A 23,095-nucleotide genomic window follows, 5' to 3' on the forward strand; every position below is an offset into this window, starting at 1 on the left:
TGAAAATTGCAATCAAGAAAATGCGGGCACAGGCTTTGTGTTTTTGGGGAAATTTGTGAGCCGAGAGTATAGGGTTTTATTCTCAGACTTTTCTGTGGCAGGGACACTCGGGAATTGACTTCTCGCGGGAAAAACATCTATTTTGGCACGTGACGTGGCTGTAGCAGGACTTCAAAGGGAGGGCGGCACGGAGGCAATCTAACAGAAGCTGAAATGAAAATGCAAATTGCGAAGGGACCGTGAAGGAAAGAGAAACCTCCAACACTGCAATGCTACTCTGATGTATTAGCTGTTTTCCTTTTCTTTGCCCTCTGCGTGCATTCCCTTTTCTGTGGATTGCTTTTCTTGCAGGGTCACATCGGCGGTGCTATTTTTTGCTGCCGGTTTTCTAATTTATGCTGCAGTCCTGTTGCCGGGCTGAGCACCTCCGGCGATATTTCATCCCAGCTGGTCTCATCTTGTGTACATATTTTAAAATAATAAAAACAAATCAGCTGATGGGGACGACAATACACCAAATGCCATCTATGTCATTCTCTGAAGGTTGATAACAAAAGAGGTAAAAAAAAAAAGAGCGTGGCCATTTCTATGCCCTGAGAAGAATATTATGAAGTTCCCACCAGGTGGTAATGTCCCACCGCCCAAATGAATAAGCCCCAGGAAAGCAGGTCCCTCGGATCAGGGTGGCAGTTCTATTTATGAGAGTGAGTGTAAGGGCCGGTGCCTGCCTAGAGACAGTAAGGGCCGCCTTCTTTGGTGCTAGCAATCCAGGTGGGTGGCATGGGGTTAGTAGCATTTTGCCACATGAATAACACGTGTGCCGATTCCTACGGAAGGGAACAGCAAAACGCCCCTTTGCTTAAGATGGTAAACATCCGACCGGAAAGTCACCTTTCGTTATAAGGACATGCCACCAAGGGCTGGACGCAGTACCAGTGGGAATACACAGCCAGCCCTGCCCTGAGCAGGTCGCCCGCCGGCAGCTCGTGTCAACTGGACGGCACGTCACCAGGAAAACAGGTCTATTTATGGGCCAGTCTGCTTCCAGCACCTGGCTGCTTCTTTCGGCTCTCTGGGAACAGCTCATCTTCACGTCACGGAAGCGAAAACATGAGGTCGAGCTTGCTGACTCACCCCAACACAGCAAGACAGATGTGTGCGGCCAATCCCAGGCAAGCCGGCAGGGGAGCAGCTGCGCTGACCTTGCGTCTCTTTTGGCTTCAGTAGCGTTTTTCCCTTAAACGATTAAATATATCAGGATAAGGCATCCGCAGGCCTCACTGGGGCATGCACTCCACACCTACCATTTCCACACCTGCAATCAACACAATTTTACAGGAATTCTGGAAGCACCTGCATTTCGCAAGAACAGTTGCAGGCAGTGGAGCAGGCAGCCTCAAAATGTTGGGGATGGGGGAAGGGGTTGGATGTCAGTTTTGAAAATTGTTAGTGCGACGGGACATTAAACTTATGGCACCACTGATTAACTGCCCCCCCTCCTACTGCCCCCTCCACAAACCCAGGAGGCTGAGTCCATATTATGCTTTCCTTTGGCCCATTAGGTCCATCTTCCACTCCAACTCACCAGAGGCGTAGCCATGATTAGAGCCTGTGTCCCCAGCCAAATGCACAGGAGTGACAGAGAGTAGTGAGGGAGGGCCAACCAACCATGGGGGGATTGTCCCCTTCAGAAGTTTTGGGAAATAATAGGTTAAAATAGTGCATTTTTCAGTAAACTTGCGGTGATAAATTAGGTAAAAAGCCACACCGTTTACAATCGGTTTTGTAGGTTAAGACATAAAAAGTCCATTAGATGCCAAGCCACCAACAATGCACAGGAACATTTTCAAACACCTTTTCATAATGTCTTTGCACATTGTGGTATGAGTAATCCTAAAATTAGATGAGATTACCTTGGATCTAACCTGGTGTGACTCAGGGTCGTAAGGTAGGGGTAGGCGACCTATTATCCTTTGCTTTAAGCGTATCAGTCTCCCATTGATAGCGTCATCCCCCCGATAACAAAAAACTGGGAGTACCCAATTTTGAAATACTATTTTGCACACTATATGCCAGTACTCTTCAAGTGTAAAAAAAGCCGATTGTGGCCACACATGTCCATTCTGGTGCACCTATATATGCCACTAGACCCACATAGGAAAAGACGAAAAGACTCATATTTGCTTTGTCCATAATGCCAGCAACGATACTATAACAAAGCATGATGTTATGCTGGCTCTGCCAATACATGCCAGTATTCCCATGTAAGAAAATACTCCTTTTGGCTTTGCCTTAATGCCAGTGAAAAAAGTCATGCCACAATAAGCAAGCCTATCCTTGCTGGCTACACAATTCACAAATTACCCATATAAGAACTCTTATCATGTTGCATTTGCTCCCTAACAGCAATAAAAAAATATCACGCCACAGTAAAACAAAAAAAAAACGTTGGCCCTCATTCCGAGTAGGGCAGTAAGGGATACCGGGCACCGATAAGGAGACCGGTGCCAGTAATCCCTTACTGCCCTACTACAGGGTCCCTTAGCGGATGCCTTCCTTAGTGTCTGGTCTGACCAGGTGTTAAGGACGGGATCCGTTAAGGTACCTTAGGGTAAATAACGGGCTTGGCATACGCCGGCCGGTTATTTGCACCCTCCCCATTCCCATTGAGCCCTATAGGGGCTCAAATGGGAATGGGGAATGGTTTGGTAAATGGGGATTTACCGGTCTCTCCAAGGTCGGAATGGACCGGTAAGTCCCCATTGCACCAAACCGGAGTCGGTACCGGTATGGGAGGCAGTCATGGCGCAAATAGCGCCATGACTACCACCATACTCGGAATGAAGGCCATTGCCTTGCAGCCTGCACAAATGCCCCCACCCCAATGTAAGAATACTTATGTTGCCTTTGGCCTTAACACCAGTAATAAACTGCAATTCCACAGTAAGGAAACATGCTCTTGCTGGCTAGCTGGTAAGATAGCTCAGTGAGCTGAGCACATGCTGTTGTAATCTGAGTGTGATTCGCAGGTTCAAATCACAGCAGGCCAACTCAGCCTTTCATATTTCAAAGTGACCTCCCTGATTTCTACAGCCCTTGTACTATTATGTTGCTTTTGCACCTTGTTACCTCTCTTACTCTGTGCTGTACTGTGTGTTCCCTGCACACCAGGTTGTACCAGAGCTGTGATATTTACTGGTTTGGGTGCTGTCAATAAATGCAATACATATATAAATAATCAAATAAAGCTCATTAAATGAGTGCAAATTTCAGTTGCGTGATACATTTTATGTAAATATGGCCCATAGCCCACAGAACTAGGAACAGCACCCACACCATCGAAAATAGTCAAAAACCTTGGAATCCTAACAGACAAATGCACTAACATTAGAACCACAAGTAAACGCAATAATCAAGAAATGCTTCTTCCTCCTACACTTGATAAAAAGAATCATACCGTTCCTGTCCTTCACTCATAAAACACTGACAATCATCGCCCTCGTCATGTCAAAAATTGACTATGCAAACAGCCTCTAGCTCGGAATGGCAGAACCCCCGCTCAAGAAACTGCAATGTATCCAAAATGCAGTGGCCAGAATACTCCTTAAACTATTACGAAGGGATAACATCACCCAAACGCTAAACATGCTACACTGGCTTCCAATCAAACAGCGAATAATGTTCACAATGATGTGCATAACGCACAGAGCAATCAACGGCCAAGGAGCAGAATTCCCACAAAAGAAAACATCTATCTACCAACCGACAAGAACACTCAGATCAAGCAACAACATCCACCTGAACCAAAACCACACACATGAAAAAACTTGGGTGATCCTCATTCTCCCACTTGGCAGCAAAAACGTGGAACACCCTTACAAAAGAAATACACAATACAAAGTACCACTTAACATTCAGGAAACTACTCAAAACCTGGATCTTCACCTCAGAACCAGACAAAATCAACTAATGGACACCAATGGAAATAGAACTCGTCACAAACACACATGGCAAGAAGTAGCAGCGGAGGGAAGAGGCCCAGGATTCATCCTCTCTTAAGCCAAACCCCTACGCTAGGCAAAGCCCAAGGGAGAGGGACCGTAGCTCGAGATGAAGGAGCCTTAATCATGAACTAGCACCCCACAGGACAGGGACTGATTAGGACTCGGAGGGTGGGAATAGAGCCCCAGGAGCTCAGGAAGGCGATGGCAGGCAGACCCCATTGACAACCAAAAAGAAACCCACAACCTTAGTGATCTTAACTTTGGGTGGGGGAGGCCCTTAACACCTTCCCACCCACAGATTGTGAAAACAGAAATAAAATATTGAGGCTGAGTACCCCAAAAGGAAATACACCAAACACGGGTTACAAAGGAACATACAAAGTACTTTATTCTCTACTGAATTCAATTACAAAAACAGTGCAAAGTCAGATAGCTATCGGCCCTCAGTAGAACACAACAAACTCCAGCGTGGTTCAGTGTGTTCAGTGAGAGACGCTGTACCTTAGAATGCATTCGCTTTTTATACATTTTGTGGGCGCGATGCCCAGCCCCACTTCGGGTTAATATTCCTTTTAATATACCACCGATCTAGGGTTTGTGCCAAGTCTCAAATAACCGCATATAACTGGTTTGCTTTTAATACATGTAACAACAAACATATGCAATAGCTGTGTATTCTAAAGTTTTCCATGCAGGCCTTCTTAAACTTTAATACAATATAATAAGACAGATGTTCTTTGTTTAGTATTCAAATATATTGTCTCGACATATGCTCCTGGATTAGTTTTCATTGCACGAGTAATCCCTTTACACATAGGTCAACGAAGGACGAGGTCTCAGTTCATGACCTCAACAAGTGGCCTGCAGGCACATTTCACATTAGCTATGTACAAAGGTCAAGACGGCCATGTTGTATTTTGCAATGACATCGTCCACCATTTCAGCTCACAGGGTAACTTTTACACAGCGAATCCTAAAATGGCGGTTTGACCTAAAATGGCAGCCTACATAGATTTAAGGTCAGGACCTTGCAACACAGATTTCTTTCACAAGCGACTTTCGAGCAGCTTGGCGTAGGCCAATATAAAATATATTTATGACAATAGGAGGCACAATATACTTTCTTATTTCGACAAGATCACTAGACAGTCACAGAGACATGCCACCGCCTTGCGCAGAACCAGACAAATGAACCATCAAGGAATGCTCCAGCAGTCAGCAAGGGCAGAGACACCTTAAACAGATGACAGAAACAACGAGGTAACCCCACTAACCCACCTGCTAAAAACCTCAAATCTCTGCTTACACCGCTTTGCACCCTAAACAAACACAATCACTTTCTTGTACAGCAAACCACATGCAATTCACTACACTGCAACAACAAAACAAACCACACATAGTCACGCACAACAGCACATGGGAGCCTTCCGTTCCGTAAACTGCACCTGTACTCAGCGAAAGGTGTTAACCGTATTGAAGCTGCCAATAGTATATCACAAATCTCACTGTACCATTATCCTTCTACACTCTACTAACCCTCCCCTCCCCTCCCCTCTTATTTTTACAGATACGCCAGAGCACCAGGGGACTCCAGTGGTGATAGTGCGCTGTATAAATGTCCTTTAACAGTAACATCAACATGTAAGAATATTTATGTTGCCTTTGACCTTACCACCAGTAAAATAAAAAGGCAAGTCAAAATAAGCAAACATGCCCTCCCCATGTAAAAACACTGATGTTGGCTTTGCCTTTACTGAGAGTACACCATTCCATGCCACAGTAAGATGCAGCCAGGCCAGCCCCACTGTAGTATTCCCCCGACTCCAACCCTACCATCAGATAAAAACATGTTGGCTTTTCTTTGCCTAAAAATGGCAGTAAAACATGTCATGCTCTTGTCAAAAAATGTTCATGCTCCAATGCCCCTCCAAGGCCCCAGCGTGCATACACACATACACACGGAGATATAGACACATTCACACACATTCACACACCAGTCACGCACCCACACAGCTGATCTGTCATTCACAGGAGCACCCATAACATTTAAACTGTGCCCTCATTAACGCCCGCAGTCCCACCATGTTCATCATTCACACTGCATTCATTCATAGGTGTGCACTTGCAGACACCTCCTGGCATACAAACATACACCCACTTACACACTCCCTCGCATGCATGCACGCATACATTCATATATGCATACATACATACATACATACATACATACATACATACATACATACATACATACATACATACATATAATCCCTGCATGCACTCAAATACACTTTTGTTAGTAAACAGTAATTACTGAAAGCATGGGCCATGCAAAAGCTGAGCCACCAGTTAAGGCTTTAGCTGCTACATGCGGGGGGCGGGGTGGGCTACTGATGGCAGGCTTTTGTCCTCTGCCTCTACTTTCACTTCAATTCCTGTTTTCTCACCTCATAGAGCTTTGTATTTGCTTAAGTAAATACACTGCACTTCAAGGTGAGAAAAGTGACAGGTTCTAGCTGAGATCGGGCTGGGCATAACAGCATAGTGTTGCCTGCTGCGTCAAAGTGGGAGGCGTAAGCTTTAGCCCTCCAAAGCGCATGCCTGGCACTGCCCCTGGTTGCAGGGGGCGGGGTAGGCTACTGATGGCAGGCTTTTGTCCTCTGCCTCTACTTACACTTCAATTCCTGTTTTCTCACCTCATAGAGCTTTGTATTTGCTTAAGTAAATACACTGCACTTCGAGGTGAGAAAAGTGACATGTTCTAGCGGTCTGAGATCGGGCTGGGCGTAACAGCATAGTGTTGCCCGCTGCATCAAAGTGGGAGGCTTAAGCTTTAGCCCTCCCAAGCCCATGCCTGGCACTGCCCCTGGTTGCAGCTCAGCATGATTTCAGTTAATGTAATATTTCATGCATTTCTGGGAGCAAAGGCTTGACATTTCAGCAAATTTTCATGGCCACAATCAGTGGTCGAAGTGTACAAAAAGTAGTAGTGGAACTCTGCTCCCTGCTGGCCTGCCCCCGCTCCCCACAAACCCCGTTGCCACACACCTCCCATGCACAATCTTAACCCCAAACAAACACACCTGCTGTTTAAAGGAATGTTCAGTGTAGTGAATTGAAGTGCAAATATAAACTACTTACTACACTTTTAATTTAAAATTAAACCATTCCAAAATGGTTTCTTGTTAAAATGAAAGTATATGAACAGTAACACTTTTAAAAAAGTAGAGGAACACCACTCCCATCCACTACAACCACTGGCTACAATGCGTTGCCAACGTGTCTCTGAACTGGAGGTGAACTCTTAGTGATGGGTACCGGGTGGTACTAAGTGAAACAGGCGATTTTTATGTTTTGCCCGCATTCATGATCGATTTAGGAAGACCACTTATATACAATTATTCGTTCTTTCTAAAGTGATCACAGGAAACACCCTTCACTCACCTCCCAAGCTAAAGCTCAAAACCAGATCCCCCCTTCACTTACCTTACGCGCTGGAATTGTTGCTCTATGTGATGGACACAAGTATGCAGAGGGCCTGCCAGGGACATCCTGGGCGCTTCTGTGCTGTGAAAGAAGGCTGACAGGTGGCAGAGCTGGAAGAGGGAAGTTGGGACAGCTCAGGTACGTTTTGTGTGAGTTTGTGTGTGTGTGCGCGTCTGTATGTGGGAGGAGGGGAATGATAGTGGTGGGGATGGGAGTGGACAGGGAGCATGTAAATGATAATGTGTTTGCGTGTCGGTGAGGGTGTATGTGGTGAGGGTGAATGAATGAAAGTGGTGGGTCAGGTAAGGGAATGTGAGGGGGTGCACACCCCAAATTCTAAGGAATCCAAAAACGTGGGTAGGGGGAGTTGGATTAGCCTTCTTGTCGGGTTTGGGGGGACTAGAATGTGATAATTTGGCATTTTGAAGACCACACAAAGTCGGCTGAAATAAATCAATCTTTACTGATTTTCAGAAAAGACAGTAACACAAACCCTAAAAACAAATGGCATTCATTAGTGTTTTAAGAGGGATAAGAAAGGTTGGGGTCACTAATGAATCACAAAACAACAAAATTTGAGGCCGAAGAAATGTCTGGCATGACATAAGAATGGCAAGTAGATAAGAAATCGTTTATAGATATGGGTCCTTACACATATGGTTACAAGAAATACTCATGAAAATAATCATGGCGACATTAAAAGAAATAAAAAAACATTTAATGTTAAAAAAGAAGTACAATCAATGAAAAAGGACATTGAAAATGTAAGACAAATCATGGACAATAATAATCCAGATAATTGGGCTAAGGAAGAAGATGTAGCATGTGTTCAAAGTAAAAGAAAGAGAAAACCCACAACCCCCCCAAATAAACCTGTTTTTAACACACTTTTTATGCATATTTATTTACCCTTTTAAAGTAGTTACACATATGTATCAATGAATAAAAATTATTGAAAATGTTACAATAACTGTTTACAAAATGTACACTCAATATATCTTTAAAAACATTACTAGACAACTACCTACAAATATATGTAAATCCATAAAATATACATTAGTGAGTAGCTACAAGGCACCGGAACCCAAAAAGAACATAGCCACATGGTTGCCACAAAGAAAGGAGGGTTTTTCTAAATGCTCCAAATGCAACATCTGTAAATATGCGGACGAATGCTCCCTGTATGTCCACCCTATTTTAAAGAAGATGGTGAGGATCACTGAAAAGATCACTTGTGAGTCAGAATACATTATCTACGCTCTAAAATGCACTTGTAGAAAGTGCTACATATGGAGCACAAAATGCAGACTGAAAATAAGGATCTTGAAGCAGATTAGAGCAATAAAAAACAGAGACTATACGTATCCAATAGCTAAACACTTTTGGGAAGAACACGAAGGAAAGCCTTGTGACTTTTCATTTTTTGGATTAAAACAAATAAACATTGGACCAAGGGGAAGGAACAGGGAAAAACTATTGAGACAGCATGAAACATGGTGTATTATAGACTTTGAGAGCAAGACTCCTTCGGGACACAATATCAACGAAGAAATGTACACCTTTTTGGGAGAGTGATGATAATCCATGCCATATTTTAGAAGGGAAGCCATAGTCTAGAGGGTGATTCATATCCTTATACATCGAATCTTGAAGTTCCCCAGACCACGGAAAACCATGTGGGGGTACCTAAGGACATGGCAAGAAATGTGTGCATTTGTTTCATGGGAAACAGCTCTGTCATTCTTATTAGTTGGGTGTTGAGCAGGATTGTCACGTTGGATAAATTTGGGACCTCTGCAGCTTACAAGTGTTTTTAACATACACTCTGTTCTCTCCAACTGTGTTTAATGTAAACGTAAATCATTTTAATACCTCACGCCAGACTGACGGGAGCCTTTTAAACCATGGTTAATGGAAACTATTTGAACCGTTGTAGATTTGGTCCTGCATGTCGGTTCACATAGAAAGACAAAACATGTACTTCTACAAATTAGGACTTGTCACTTTGAGTTTCTTTAAAGTGTTTTTTATATACCGATCACGCAGGGGAAAGTCTGGCTCGTCCATGACGGCACTGTGCCGAAGCACTGCATGAGACCCCATTAAATTTAGTGGCTCCTTAACTGAGAGGCAATTATACGCAGTAACACTAATGGACATCTGTAGGTTATGCTACAGCCACAGAATTTATTTGGTTTGAGCACTATGTACTTTAGAGTTGTAGGCCCATACAACAATTGAGGATGACCCACATGGGCTCCATTGCACAGAAACGCTTGCCTTCTGTCTTGAGGATTGCGCCCAGATAGGCGAGCATTTGCTTAAATCAGCTACATTATGGTATCCATAATCAAGTGTTTAATTTGTCACTCTGAAATATGTCGAATTATGAGCAGTGATTGGTAGCAGACATCATACATCTGAGTTGGAACCACATTTCACTATGCACTTCATATGGGTCATAAATATGGACTGTCTCAATGAAAAAGACTCATTAGACCCAGCACCCTATGGATTGACAACCCAAGGATGGGAGGCACGGTGGACTTTATGCCTGAAATGTCTGGATAGAATACCATGCATGCCACAATGGGCCACGAGTATGGATTTTGCACCTGTGACATTAATTGCAATGCAAAGCCAAGCAGACCACTACACGATGGGCAATATACGTAGATAAGACCCTAATTGCCTCATTGAACTTTGAGTGTCCATACATATACAAGGCACAATATATCAGAGACTCGCTGTGCATTTGAATTAACATCACCACTAATGTTGAGAAATCCACCTTGTGAGATGTTTCAGTCAGAATATGTGAAACAATAATCCTCTTTCTATGCAGACTAATAGAAGAGATTGCGGTGTTCAAATACGTGCCTTTACCAGGGGGGAAATCATCTGATCAAGCTACAGGAAGTAGCGAAACGTGTCATCCCATTGATGGCCTCCCATGACCGGGCGCGGGTTGCAAACCCACCATTTTTAAACCTAAAATATTTTTTGTAATAATAAAGGATTGCTCTTTTAACACATGGAACTCTTGGTTTGCAACTTCATTTGAGGAAACAGTATCCGTTGGAACCAAAAGCCCCGATTCTGTGAGTGCGGCTCAATCTCCACCGAAGCTATTGGTGGAACAAAGACTGATATATATATATATATATATATATATATATATATATATATTACACAGCCACAATGGCTGTGTAGTTATGGTTAAGTTGCTAATCCCATAGGAAGAACACATTTTGGGCAGCTTATAACTCTGCTCCCCCTGGACGAATTCTCAACAACTTTGCAAGAACAGTATATGGCTCACTCTGAATTTTTTCTCAAAGTTTGGTGAGGTTTGGTCCAGTGGGGGCAAAGTTATAAGGGGGTCCCAATATATCTTTTTTTCCCATAGACTGAATGGGGAAAAAACTTTGCTCACGCCTACAGCCCAAAGTGCTGGACGGATTTTCACACAATTTTCAGCAGGAGCAGCGGCTTGGTCCCAAAAGTGTGCTTTTGAAAATTTGGTGAAAATCCATCCAGTAGTATTTTTTAAAACAACCAAAAAGTAGGTCACTAAAAATTACTGATATCTATGCCCGCTTTGCAGACACATTTCCCTGTCGCTCCGTGGACAGGACACCGATTGGCTAATCGGCTTGCGTCATGTCCGCGGACATGCAACGTGTTCGCTGATTGGCTGGAATGAAGCGTGAGGTGCGTCGTACTGTTTTGATGCAGCCGCCATCTTTGATCCATGGACATCCACGGAAAACGCAGCGATGACCTGGCGAGAAATACACTTTTAGCAAGTGTGATGGTGTACAGTAGTGCTTGGGGAGGGTGAGGGAGTAAGAGATGGGTGAAATGTTGTATTTGTTTAGGTGGCCGGCACCCCAGGTGTGTTCGCCATGTCTGCGGACACAGCGGCTGTCCGCGGACATTAAAAAAATACGCTTCTGGGTATTTTACTTTAGTATGATATTGGTTTTGGGTTGTTAGTACAGTGTTGATTGTAATTAATATCCTGTATAAGAAGCCCATATAGCTCAGTTAAAATGTTTGATTGTAGGGCCATAGGCCATGCACCCAAGACTTTAGGCCCTGGCCACAAACACCGCAGCATATCACACCCATAGAATCAAACATCTATCAAATATTTGCAAATATACAGTTTGTGTTTTGTTTGATTTGTATAGTTTGTATGTGATGCTTTGGCTACGTCATGTCAGTAAGATTGTAGAGTTTGTAACAAGCACTGCAGTAAACATTTTGTATTGTGCTGTATGGTTAGATGTTTGCTTCAATGTTTGTGTTATGGAGCAGTATTTATGAGTTGTATTTATTATCATTAACTTACTATTTGATTTTTTGTGATTGGATACATTTTTTTCATGATGTGGGTAATTGGAGCAGATATTCTTTTTCAATTTATGTGATAAAAGAAAAGATCATGTTAGTGTAGGTTGTTTATAAAGACTTATTACATTGCATAATAGACATTTCTGCTTTATTTTGACCCTCATATTTAGTAGTTTACAAACCAGTGTACTGTGCAATTTGCTCAGTTTCTGTGTCTGTTGCTTTAATCATTGGGTCTGTGGGGAAAGAAAATCCATGTTGGATTAAAAAAAACCTTATCTTGATATGGTATGGTACATTTTTTTGTTTGTTTTTTGTGTTTACCTGTTGTTTCTGGCTAATGTTCTATCTGTTGGTTGTTGCAGATTGTTAGATACGTGATGTTGAATTGTAACTGTTTATAGTTTTGTATTTATATTATTACTTTGCTAATATATCTGTTGGGTTGTTGCAGATTCTTAAGCAGTTAGATCCCAGTTGGCGTATTCTAACTGTTTATTTCTTCTTATAATTTAGTGGTGTTGATTTATCTGTTTGGTTGTTGCAGAATTTTGGGGCAGTTAGATACCTGTTGGCGTATTCTAACTGTTTATTTTTTGTTATATTTTAGTGGTGTTGATTTATTTGTTTGGATGTTGTACATTCTTGGGGCAGTTAGATACCTGTTGGCATATTCTAACTGTTTATTTTTTGTTATATTTTATTGGTATTGATTTATCTGTTCATTTGTTGCAAAATCATGGGGCAGTTAGATACCTGTTAGCATATTCTAACTGAGTATTTGTTTTTATAATTTAGTGGTGTTGATTTATCTGTTTGGTTGTTGCAGAATTTTGAGGCAGTTAGATTCCTGTTGGCCTATTGTAACTGTGTATAGTTTTCTAATTGAAGTTTTATTAATGTTTATACACAGATTAGTTATTAAATTTTGGTTTTAAGAATATTAAATAAGCGTTTATAAGATTTGCTGGTAATCTTTGCTTTAGAGTAATGGTATTATCATTATATTCAAACCATCCAGAATTCTTTTTTATATATGCAGTGTAGTGACCTGCATTGGTTGTGGCTCCTGCGTGGTAGATTATACCTACTGTTGTGAAGGTTTTCTTACCAAGTGATACTTGACCATGTGTGAATCCAGTCAACTTGCAGTTGTTTTTGGTACCATCTGCATTATAACATAGAAACATTAGTATTAAGTGTTTACTATGGCCCTCATTACGACCCTGGCGGAGTGGGTTTACGCCAGCGTTAATCGCGGCGGACCCGTCCGCCCTACTACGAGTTCCCGTAGCGCCATGGAACGTTTTCCGCCTGGTTTTTCCGGGCGGAGAAATCCATGGCGCTACGGGACCTTGATGTTAATTACGCCACCGTATTTTGCGGTGGCGCAATTAACGCCTTCCCCACTCCCATTATACCCTATGGGGCAAAAATGGGAATGGGGAAGGGTAAAATGGGGGATGGGGATTTACCGCCCCGCCAAGGTCGGCATGGGGCGGAAAATCCGCCAACCTCCATGGCGCTATCGGCAGCTTTCCGCCGTGCTCCGCGGTGCTTTTAGCACCGCGATTTCCGCCAGGGTCGTAATGAGGGCCAATGTGTTTATATTTGTAAGGTGGAGCGATTATCTGAATTGCAGGTAGTACATAATCTGCCATGGTTTGCATTTTGTACAAGTTGCTGAAATGGAACAGATTCACAGTTAGGTATGAATACATACACAAAGCTTTCATTAGGGATTTGTTCCTGTGCCACATTGTTGCAGAGAGAGCATGTATGTTTGCACATATATGAAATCTGGAAGATTTCATTTATAGGTATATTTTTGTTTTCCAGTACTTATAGTAAGTACATTAGACATTCTTGTGGATCTTCTTGTGAGTTTATAGTGAATTTCACCATTCCAGCACAATAGTCCAATTCTTGTCCTATTCCATGAACACTGTAAGTGTTGTCAGGATTGTTGGTTGCATTTCTATGAAGGACGAACATTTGCAAACACAATTGGTCAGTATTGTGTAAGTAAATGTTGTTAATGTTTGTTTGTTTATTTGTTTATTTATTTATTGTGCGCACCAGACCCTAGGGTAGCAGGGCGCAAGAGAACAAGGAGGTTTACAGCTTAGTTAACGTTTACAGGTTACAGATTAGTTAACGTTACAGTTTACAGGCATAGTGGACATTTCGAATCTGCAGGGTAGGGCAAGTGCAAGTGCAGATAAGGCGTAGCTAAACAGTCAAATCTATGGCGATCAAACAGTAAAAGCAGGTTAGTACAAACATTATAAGAAGACGTTACGTATAAAGTGACATACGCTATGTCGCATTCTCAATAAGCCATTTTATGGTGTTCTTTCTGAAGTTATTGAAGGTTTGGTCAGATCTGAGTGCAAGGGGTAGGGAGTTCCATAACTGTGCTGCCTTAACTGGGAAACTGGAACCTCCAATGGTGGCTAGTTTGAATCTGGGCACTAGGAGGCAGTTGGGGCTGGCTGTCCTTGTGAGTCTCGTTGGATTTTTCCTGTTGAAGCGTTCTGAGAGGTATCGGGGAGCTTTGTTGTTTAGGCATTTGTGGATAAGGGACGCAGATTTAAGGTTGATTTTTTCTTGGGTGGAAAGCCATTTGTGTTTTCGTCTTATTTCTGAAATGTGTGCACTTCTGGGGATACTTAGGGCCGCTCTAAGTGCATTGTTTTGGAGCACTTGGATTCTGTGGATGATTTGTTTGGTAGTCCCTATGTAGAGGGCGTTGCAATAATCTAATTTCGATAAAATGAGGGCTCTAGCTAGAATAAGACAGCTGTCCTCTGAAAGGAATGGTTTCCCAGCTCGTATTAACTTGCATGTATAGGCAGTGGATGATGACAGTGAGTTCACCTGTTTGGTGAAAGATAGTGTCGCATCAAGGTAAAAACCTAGGGTTTTTACTTCTCTGGCGACCTTGATAGTGTTGCCGTCGATGATGAAGGCGGAGTAGTTTTGGTTAAGTTTGGAGATACGGGCTGCCGTGCCCAGGATGATGAGCTCTGTTTTGTCATCGTTCAAGCATAGACCATGGTTGGCCATCCATGCCTGAACGATGCTATAGACTCTATTCACCAGAGCCAGATCTTCGACGTAATCCCCAGTAAGTGGTAAGAGAATCTGAGTATCATCTGCATAGTTAGTGTAGGTGATACCCAGATTATCAAGATCGTCAAAGAGTGGCTTGGTGAAGATGTTATAGAGTGTCGGCGAGACGCAGGATCCCTGGGGCACTCCGCAGGTGATTGGGATAGGGTCTGCTGCCGCTGCGGGGGAGAACACCCTCATAGTCCTGTCACTAAGAAATGATTGAATCCAGACTATAGCCTCCTCTGAGAAGTGGGCAGCCGAGTCCAGGTGATTACATAGGACTTTATGATCCACCAGATCAAAGGCGGCTGAGAGGTCTAGAAGGAGGAGGAGAGCTAGTTTTCCCTCGTCTCTGAGTGAATCTATTTGGGCTTTTAGGTCGATAAGGGCAGTCTCTGTGCCGTGTTGCGGACGGAAACCGGATTGGCGGGTGCCGAGGAGATGGTTCATCTCAAGGAAGTTCTGGATTTGGGTGTATGCTACCTTGTCTAATATTTTTAGTAGGAAGGGAACCGTGGTGATGGGCCTGTAGTTAGTAGGAATGTTGGGGTCCAATGTTTGCTTTTTTAGGAGGGGGAGTACCCAAGATTCCTTTAGGTTGCGGGGGATGGTGCCCGTAGTAAAGGAGGCATTGATAAGTTTTGTGATAAAGGGGGCTAAATCCCTAGCCGCATCCTTGATCAGTTGTGCGGGGCATTGGTCGCCTTTGCAATTAGAAGGTTTGAGAGTCAAAATGGTCTTCTCTACCTCAATTACTGAGACCTTGGAGAAACGGAATTGGGTGGATTCTGGGTTGTTGGATGTGGGAATTTTGACTATCAGAGGTTGAGTTGGCAGAGAGGCTTTCTTTAGGGCAATTTTTGTTTGGAGGTTGGATACTTTGTTGGTTAGTGCCAGTTGTATGTCTGTGCACCAAGTTTTGTCTTTGATGGAGTCATCCTGTACTGTGATAGGAGTTTCCAGTTCCTTTAGGATGGAGAATAGCTCCTTCATGCTGGAGTTGGATTGGGAGATCCTATTATTATAGGTTTCTTGTTTGGCCAGGATGATGTCTCTTTTGTATTGCGAGGAGATGTTAATTAAGTTAGTTTTATTTTCAGCGGTCGGAAGTCGGTTCCAAGCTGTTTCGCATTTTCTCTTCTGTAGTCTTAAGTTTTTTAGGTGGGGTGTAAACCATGAGTTCAAATGCTTTTTGGGTTTACTGATCCGAAGTTTAAATGGAGCAATACTGTCAAGAGCAGAGCACATGGCTGCGTTGAATGCATCCACTAGGATGCCTGGGTCAGAGTGGTCAGGTAGGGAATTTAGTTTGGGTAGGATGTGGGGCAGAATATTGTCGGCTGTAATGTTTTTCTTGTTTCTCGTTAAGGTGGGTGTGGCTGGCGTGGGTGTTAAGATTATGGGTCTTTTGGTGTTGAGGGTGAAAGAGATAAGGTAATGGTCAGACCATATTTGGGGGGTGATGGTTGTTATAGAGGGGTAGCAGTTGTGACTGGCAATCCAGTCTAGTGTTCTTCCCTTGATATGTGTGGAAGTATTCACGAACTGCGTGAGGCCTAGCACTGACAGAGTATTGCCTGTGGCAGTAGCATGATGGTCGTTGATATCGTTGAGCCCTAGATTGAAATCTCCTAGTACTAGTGTTTGGGAGGATTCTTTTAGCTTCTCAGAGATAACAGTGGTGATGTCTTCAGTGAAGGTGCTGACGGGGCCAGGGGGTCTATAGATAAGGTGGATATTTAGTGTTTGGGAGTTTGCAGTCGGTAATTTGATAGAGAGAAGCTCGCAGGATTTGAGGGAGGGTGTGGGTGTGATTCTCATAGAGAGATTAGATTTGGCGATAATTGCAATTCCTCCACCGCGCGAGTCCGGTCTGTCAGCTCTGAGAATGGTATAATTCTCTGGGACTGCCAGAGTGAGAGCCGGACCTGCTGCATCGTGGAGCCAAGATTCAGTAATGGCAATGAAGTCAAGGCTATTATCCCGTATGATATCTGCTATGTCAGTGGCATGGGCGACTAATGATCTGGCATTGATTAGAGCAGCTTTTAGTTCAGGTTCTAGCTGTGCTGTGAGCGGGGGTTTGGCTATAAGTTTATTGATTTTATGGTGTGGTTGGTGTCTGAGAGGGGCGGTGGTTACCAGTGGTCGGCATATTTTGGGTCGGAGGTGTTCTAGGTTAATGTTATATTTAGTAATAGGTTCGAATATTTTAGGTAGTCGAGCCCGGAGTCTAAGCTTCCTTTGTTCTAAGTTGCAGGGTTTAGAGATGAGTTGTATGTGGGCACCAAGGCCCTCTGTAGGCAGAACTGTAGGCATGGTCGTGTAGATGATGGTAAGGATAATTGTCAGTTTGGAGAATTGTGCAAGGTGAACTGGGTTGGGCATGTGGAAGTACATACTGTTACTACTAGCTGAGCTAGGTGGGCTGGAATTAGTTGCCGTGGATGGATACGGGGCAGAGTTGGCAGAGTACAGTTCTCAAATACTTGGCGAGATTAATGCAGCAGTGACGTACTAGTCTAAGAGTAGCAGTCAGATACTGGGCTAAGTGCGACGGTCAGATGTAGGTCTAAAAACCGAGGTCAGATACTGGGCTGAGAGTGATAGTACAGTGGTCTCTGGGCGACCATAAGGCACTACACAATGCTACAGTGGTCTCTGGGCGACCATAAGGCACTACACAATGCTACAGTGGTCTCTGGGCAACCATAAGGCACTACACAATAATACAGTGGTCTCTGGGCGACCATAAGGCACTACACAATAATACAGTGGTCTCTGGGCGACCATAAGGCACTATACAATACTACAGTGGTCTCTGGGCGACCATAAGGCACTACACAATACTACAGTGGTCTCTGGGCGACCATAAGGCACTACACAATAATACAGTGGTCTCTGGGCGACCATAAGGCACTACACAATAATATAGTGGTCTCTGGGCGACCATAAGGCACTATACAATACTACAGTGGTCTCTGGGCGACCATAAGGCACTACACAATAATACAGTGGTCTCTGGGCGACCATAAGGCACTACACAATAATATAGTGGTCTCTGGGCGACCATAAGGCACTATACAATACTACAGTGGTCTCTGGGCGACCATAAGGCACTACACAATAATACAGTGGTCTCTGGGCGACCATAAGGCACTACACAATAATACAGTGGTCTCTGGGCGACCATAAGGCACAATACAGTGCAGTGGTCCGTTAGCGACCATAAGGCACAGCATAATTGCAGTGGTCAGTTAGCGACCAAAGGGCACGGCCAATAGCAGTCATGAGGCATAAAGCACTAGGGGCTGAAAATGACTGTACTATTAAAGAGGTGGCAGCAGTATCGCATAGAGGCGGCGGAGTTGGAAGCATAAGCGTATGTAGCAAACAGTTATCGAAGGTGAAAGAAACCGAGTTCAAATGTTTATGAATGCGGAATAGCAGAAGACATACCAGAAAGCACAATAGTGTAAACTGAGGGTATCCCCTTTACTCACAAAAGATTAAAGGTCCGAGTAGACACTGGCTCCGAGGCTCCGGAGGCAAACAAGGTGATTACACAAGGTGTTTGTGATGCCTGGAGCAGCACGGGCAGAGTTTGTGGCCCCTGGCTCCTGAGGCTCCAAACAGGCACACAACAGGCCTTAGGATGGCCTTTGGGTTGGCCGGCGATCCGCCTGCCGGCGGTTCCTGCAGTGAAAACGAGGTTTAGCCTCGCTTTCGTGCCGCGATGCGCCCGGCATGGGCAAGTCAGGCACTTGTTGGGACGGGGTCAGGCAGGCCCTGTCCCTCGGCGCGCTCGCTTCCTCTTTCTCCACGGGAACCTCTGCTGGGCTGGGGTGCTGGGGGGGCTCCTGCCCTCACCCCTCAGGATGGATGTTAGGAGTGGGGGGGTGTGAGGCACACAACAGGCCTTAGGATGGCCTTTGGGTTGGCCGGCGATCCGCCTGCCGGCGGTTCCTGCAGTGAAAACGAGGTTTAATAATTGGTGGCAATTGAAATAGAATATTTATTGAAACATTTGCATAGCAATTTACACCAGTTACATTTGAAAATTTGAATGAATCAGAGAGTTCTGTGTCCAAGTCATTTCTTTGGAGTGTGTGTTGCTTCTTTGAAGAAGTATCTGAGTGACTTTGATTAGTGAATTCTTCTTTGGCTGTAGTAATTGATAGTATTAGGTTCTTTTACCCTCTTTGGAGGATATGCAATGAGATCCTGTTGCATTTCTGTTTGAAGTAGTTTTCTTATACAAAGGTTTGCTTTTTGTGGAACAGGATAGGTTTTTAGATGGGGTGTATAGCGAATGTAGTCTATTGTAATCTAAAATGCAAGGAATATCAGCGTTTACTTTACTTTCATCAAAGCTGATTAGAAATAGACCTTAAATTGAACGTAAGCATGATAGTGCTACGTAGCTCATGCCTTCTTTAAAGACTGTGTTCCCAATATCTATCAATGCTTTATCTAGGGTAAGACCTTGTGATTTGTGAATGGTGACTGCGTATGCTAGAGTTAGAGAAAATTGCTCTCTGCATACATACATTTCTTTTAAAAGAAGGAATCGAGCTGTTGAGCGTCCTATTCTTTTTACGTCTGATAGTTTGATCAATGAATGTTGTTGTCACATGGGTATGTTTGAAAGCCAACAACTGTATCAAGTGCTCCATTAACTAGTCCTTGCTCCACATCAAGGTTACGTTTAAGCATTACTCTACAGTTTAAAGATAATTTTAATATTTTCTCCAAACCAGCTGTGTTGGAGATAGAGTTTTCTAAGGCATTTAATATTGCTGTGGCTTGTTGACACATGGGTAGTGTCATACATGTGCGTCCAGTTTGTCTGTGGAGCAAATTTCAATTATTGGTTGCATTTCTTTTTTCAACATTGTTTCATTGAACTTGGAACAGCTTGCAAGAGTTGGCATCAAGGACATACAAGTGACATTTTTGTGTGCTAATTGTTCCATGACATCAGTACAACATAAGATATGGCCATAAAGTGCATGGATGTGCCAGGTTTTTAATATTGCTTGTGCTTCTTGAGATAGTACACCAACTCTAATACTTTTTAAAATGTTGGCGTAGGTGAGGTCTGCAGACTGGCGCATGTTTTCTGTTAATTCTCTGTATTGAAAATGTTGCCAAAGGTTAACATTTCCTATGCTGCCAACAGTTTTATGGCAGAGTTTGTGTGCTAAGGTTTTAAAAATAGGTTCACCTTTCACTTGTGTCAATTGAAGATGATCTCCGAAAACAATAATGTGTTTTCCCCCAAAGAGCTCTTCGTAATTTGTTTTGAGTACTTCTTGTAATCTGAGGTGAATCAAAGCCAACATCAGATTGGAGACCATGCTCAACTCATCTATTAGCAGCATTTTAATTTGTTTTAACACTCTGCGTAATTCCATTTCAGCTTTTATAGAAAGTTTGTAATATTCTAATTTGTTTTGGTGTTCTATTGGAAGGAGTAGTAATCAGTGTAAAGTGGCACCAGCTATGTTGTAGGCAGCTAAACCTGTGCGGGCAGTTACAATAGCTGACAGTTTGTTGTTAGTCAAATTGTTGAAGGAATCTGCTGATGATTTTGATTAGGAATGTTTTGCCTGAACCAGCTTCACCACTGACATATAGTAGTATAGGTTTGTAATTTTGGCAGGTACATTCTTTATTTTCATGTTGTACACCATGTACAATTTCTTTTGTTACTTCTTGAAAAATGGTATGCTGCCCTTTGTTTAGTTTTGATTTTAGTACAGCTAAGTCTTCTGTATCTTCTTAGTGACACATGCAGGCCGATTCATGGAATTAATGTGCGCTGCAAAATCCTGAGCAAGCGTGCGAAACCGTGCGAATCTCAGTGCAAGTGTGAAAATCGCAGCAAAACCCGCGCACATCGATTCATGGAAGTCCGTGCGCGAGTAAAATCCGGGATGTGCGCAGAAAATCTGCGTGGTGCACGCCGGCGCACAGGTCATCTAACGGCGTGCGCTACGGCCACAGTGAAAGCGCACATAGCGCGGCAAACATAACAAAAGTAGGCGTAACACGGGACGTGACACGCGGAATGGGGAACAACGCGTGAAAATGTGGGCATCACGGGGGAAGTACAGGAGGCAAGTGCGCGGAACCCCCACACGCTCGCCTACAACCCGTATTCATGGAATCAAATAGGGCAAACCAGCGCACTGGTGAAGACGCGCACAGGCGTAAACACGTACACCATACGACGACAGGCGGTAGCGTCCCTGCGCATGAAAAAAATGTCCGCCAAAATGTGCGCTAACAAAAAGCACATATATACAGCCCTGATGATTGTCCCATACTGTGGCCCTCTAGGACAAATGATGTGCAAAGGGGTACGTGACAAACACGAACACCCGCTGTGTCAAAAATAGCGTGTGCGTGTAAATCTGGGGTTGTGGAAAGTTTCACACGCGATAGGCCCAATGCGAGTGGGGTGCGTGTATTCCTGGGGTTCGCGTGAAGTTTCACATGCGATTGGCCTGGGTACGTGTAAATCTGGGGTGCGCGGGACTCATGTCCCACTCATGTCCCCTTGCACCCCACCCCCCAGCAGAGCGGGGCACCGGCCAGCAGGCCCCCACTCATGTCCCACTCATGTCCCCTTGCACCCCTACCCCCAGCACTGAGGGGCACCTGCCAGCAGGCCCCCACTCATGTCCCCTTGCACCCCCACCCCCCAGCAGTGCAGGGCACCTGCCAGCAGGCCCCCACTCATGTCTCCCTGCACACCCACCCCCCAGCACTGAGGGGCACCTGCCAGCAGGCCCCCACTCATGTCCCCTTGCACCCCCACCTCCCAGCAGTGCAGGGCACCTGCCAGCAGGCCCCCACTCATGTCCCACTCATGTCCCCTTGCACCCCCAACCCCCAGCAGTGCACCTGCCAGCACGCCCCCACTCATGTCCCACTCATGTCCCCTTGCACACCCACCCCCCAGCACTGAGGGGCACCTGCCAGCAGGCCCCCACTCATGCCCCCTTGCACCCCCACCCCCCAGCAGCGCAGGGCACCTGCCAGCAGGCCCCCACTCATGTCCCACTCATGTCCCCTTGCATCCCCACCCCCCAGCAGTGCAGGGCACCTGCCAGCAGGCCCCCACTCATGTCCCCTTGCACACCCACCCCCCAGCACTGAGGGGCACCTGCCAGCAGGCCCCCACTCATGTCCCCTTGCACCCCCAAACCCCAGCAGTGCAGGGCACCTGCCAGCAGGCCCCCACTCATGTCCCCTTGCACCCCCACCCCCCAGCAGTGCGGGGCACCTGCCAGCAGGCCCCCACTCATGTTCCCTTGCACCCCTACCCCCCAGCAGTGCAGGGCACCTGCCAGCAGGCCCCCACTCATGTCCCTTGCACTCCCACCCCCCAGCACTGAGGGGCACCTGCCAGCAGGCCCCACTCATGTCCCCTTGCACCCCCACACCCAGCAGTGCAGGGCACCTGCCAGCAGGCCCCCACTCATGTCCCCTTGCACCCCCACCCCCCAGCAGTGAAATGGCGATCTCATGACACAAATCAAAAGTCAACTATGTACATCAACACATGTCCGCCATTCGAAGGCAGGCGGTAGCGTCCCTGCGCTAACAAAAAGCCTGTATATACAGCTCTGATGAATGTCCCATACTGTGGCCCTCTAGGACAAATGACGTGCAAAGGGGTATGCGACAAACACGGACACCCGCTGTGTCAAAAATAGCGTGTATTGCGGGGGTGCGCAGGAAGTTTCACATGCGATTGTGCCTGGGCGAGTGGGGTACCTGTACTGCAGGAGCTCGCGGGAAGTTTTACACGCGATTGTGCCTGGGTGAGCGGGGTACGTGTACTTCAGGGGCTCGCGGGAAGTTTTACACGCGATTGGGCCTGGGTGAGCGGGGTACGTGTACTTCAGGGGCTCGCGGGAAGTTTTACAAGCGATTGGGCCTGGGCGAGTGGGGTACGTGTATTACTGGGGTGGGCGGGGAAGTACAGGAGGCAAATGCGTGGAACGCCCACACGCACGTGCCAAAAGAAACATGCTAATCCGGAAACACATACGCTAGCAGGAAGCAGGCGTACGTGGACCCGCGCAGCATAAAAGTGCACGCAAACAACAAGCAAG

Source organism: Ambystoma mexicanum, chromosome 7p, assembly GCF_040938575.1.
Source record: "Ambystoma mexicanum isolate Mex_15411 chromosome 7p, UKY_AmexF1_1, whole genome shotgun sequence".
NCBI lineage: Eukaryota > Metazoa > Chordata > Amphibia > Caudata > Ambystomatidae > Ambystoma > Ambystoma mexicanum.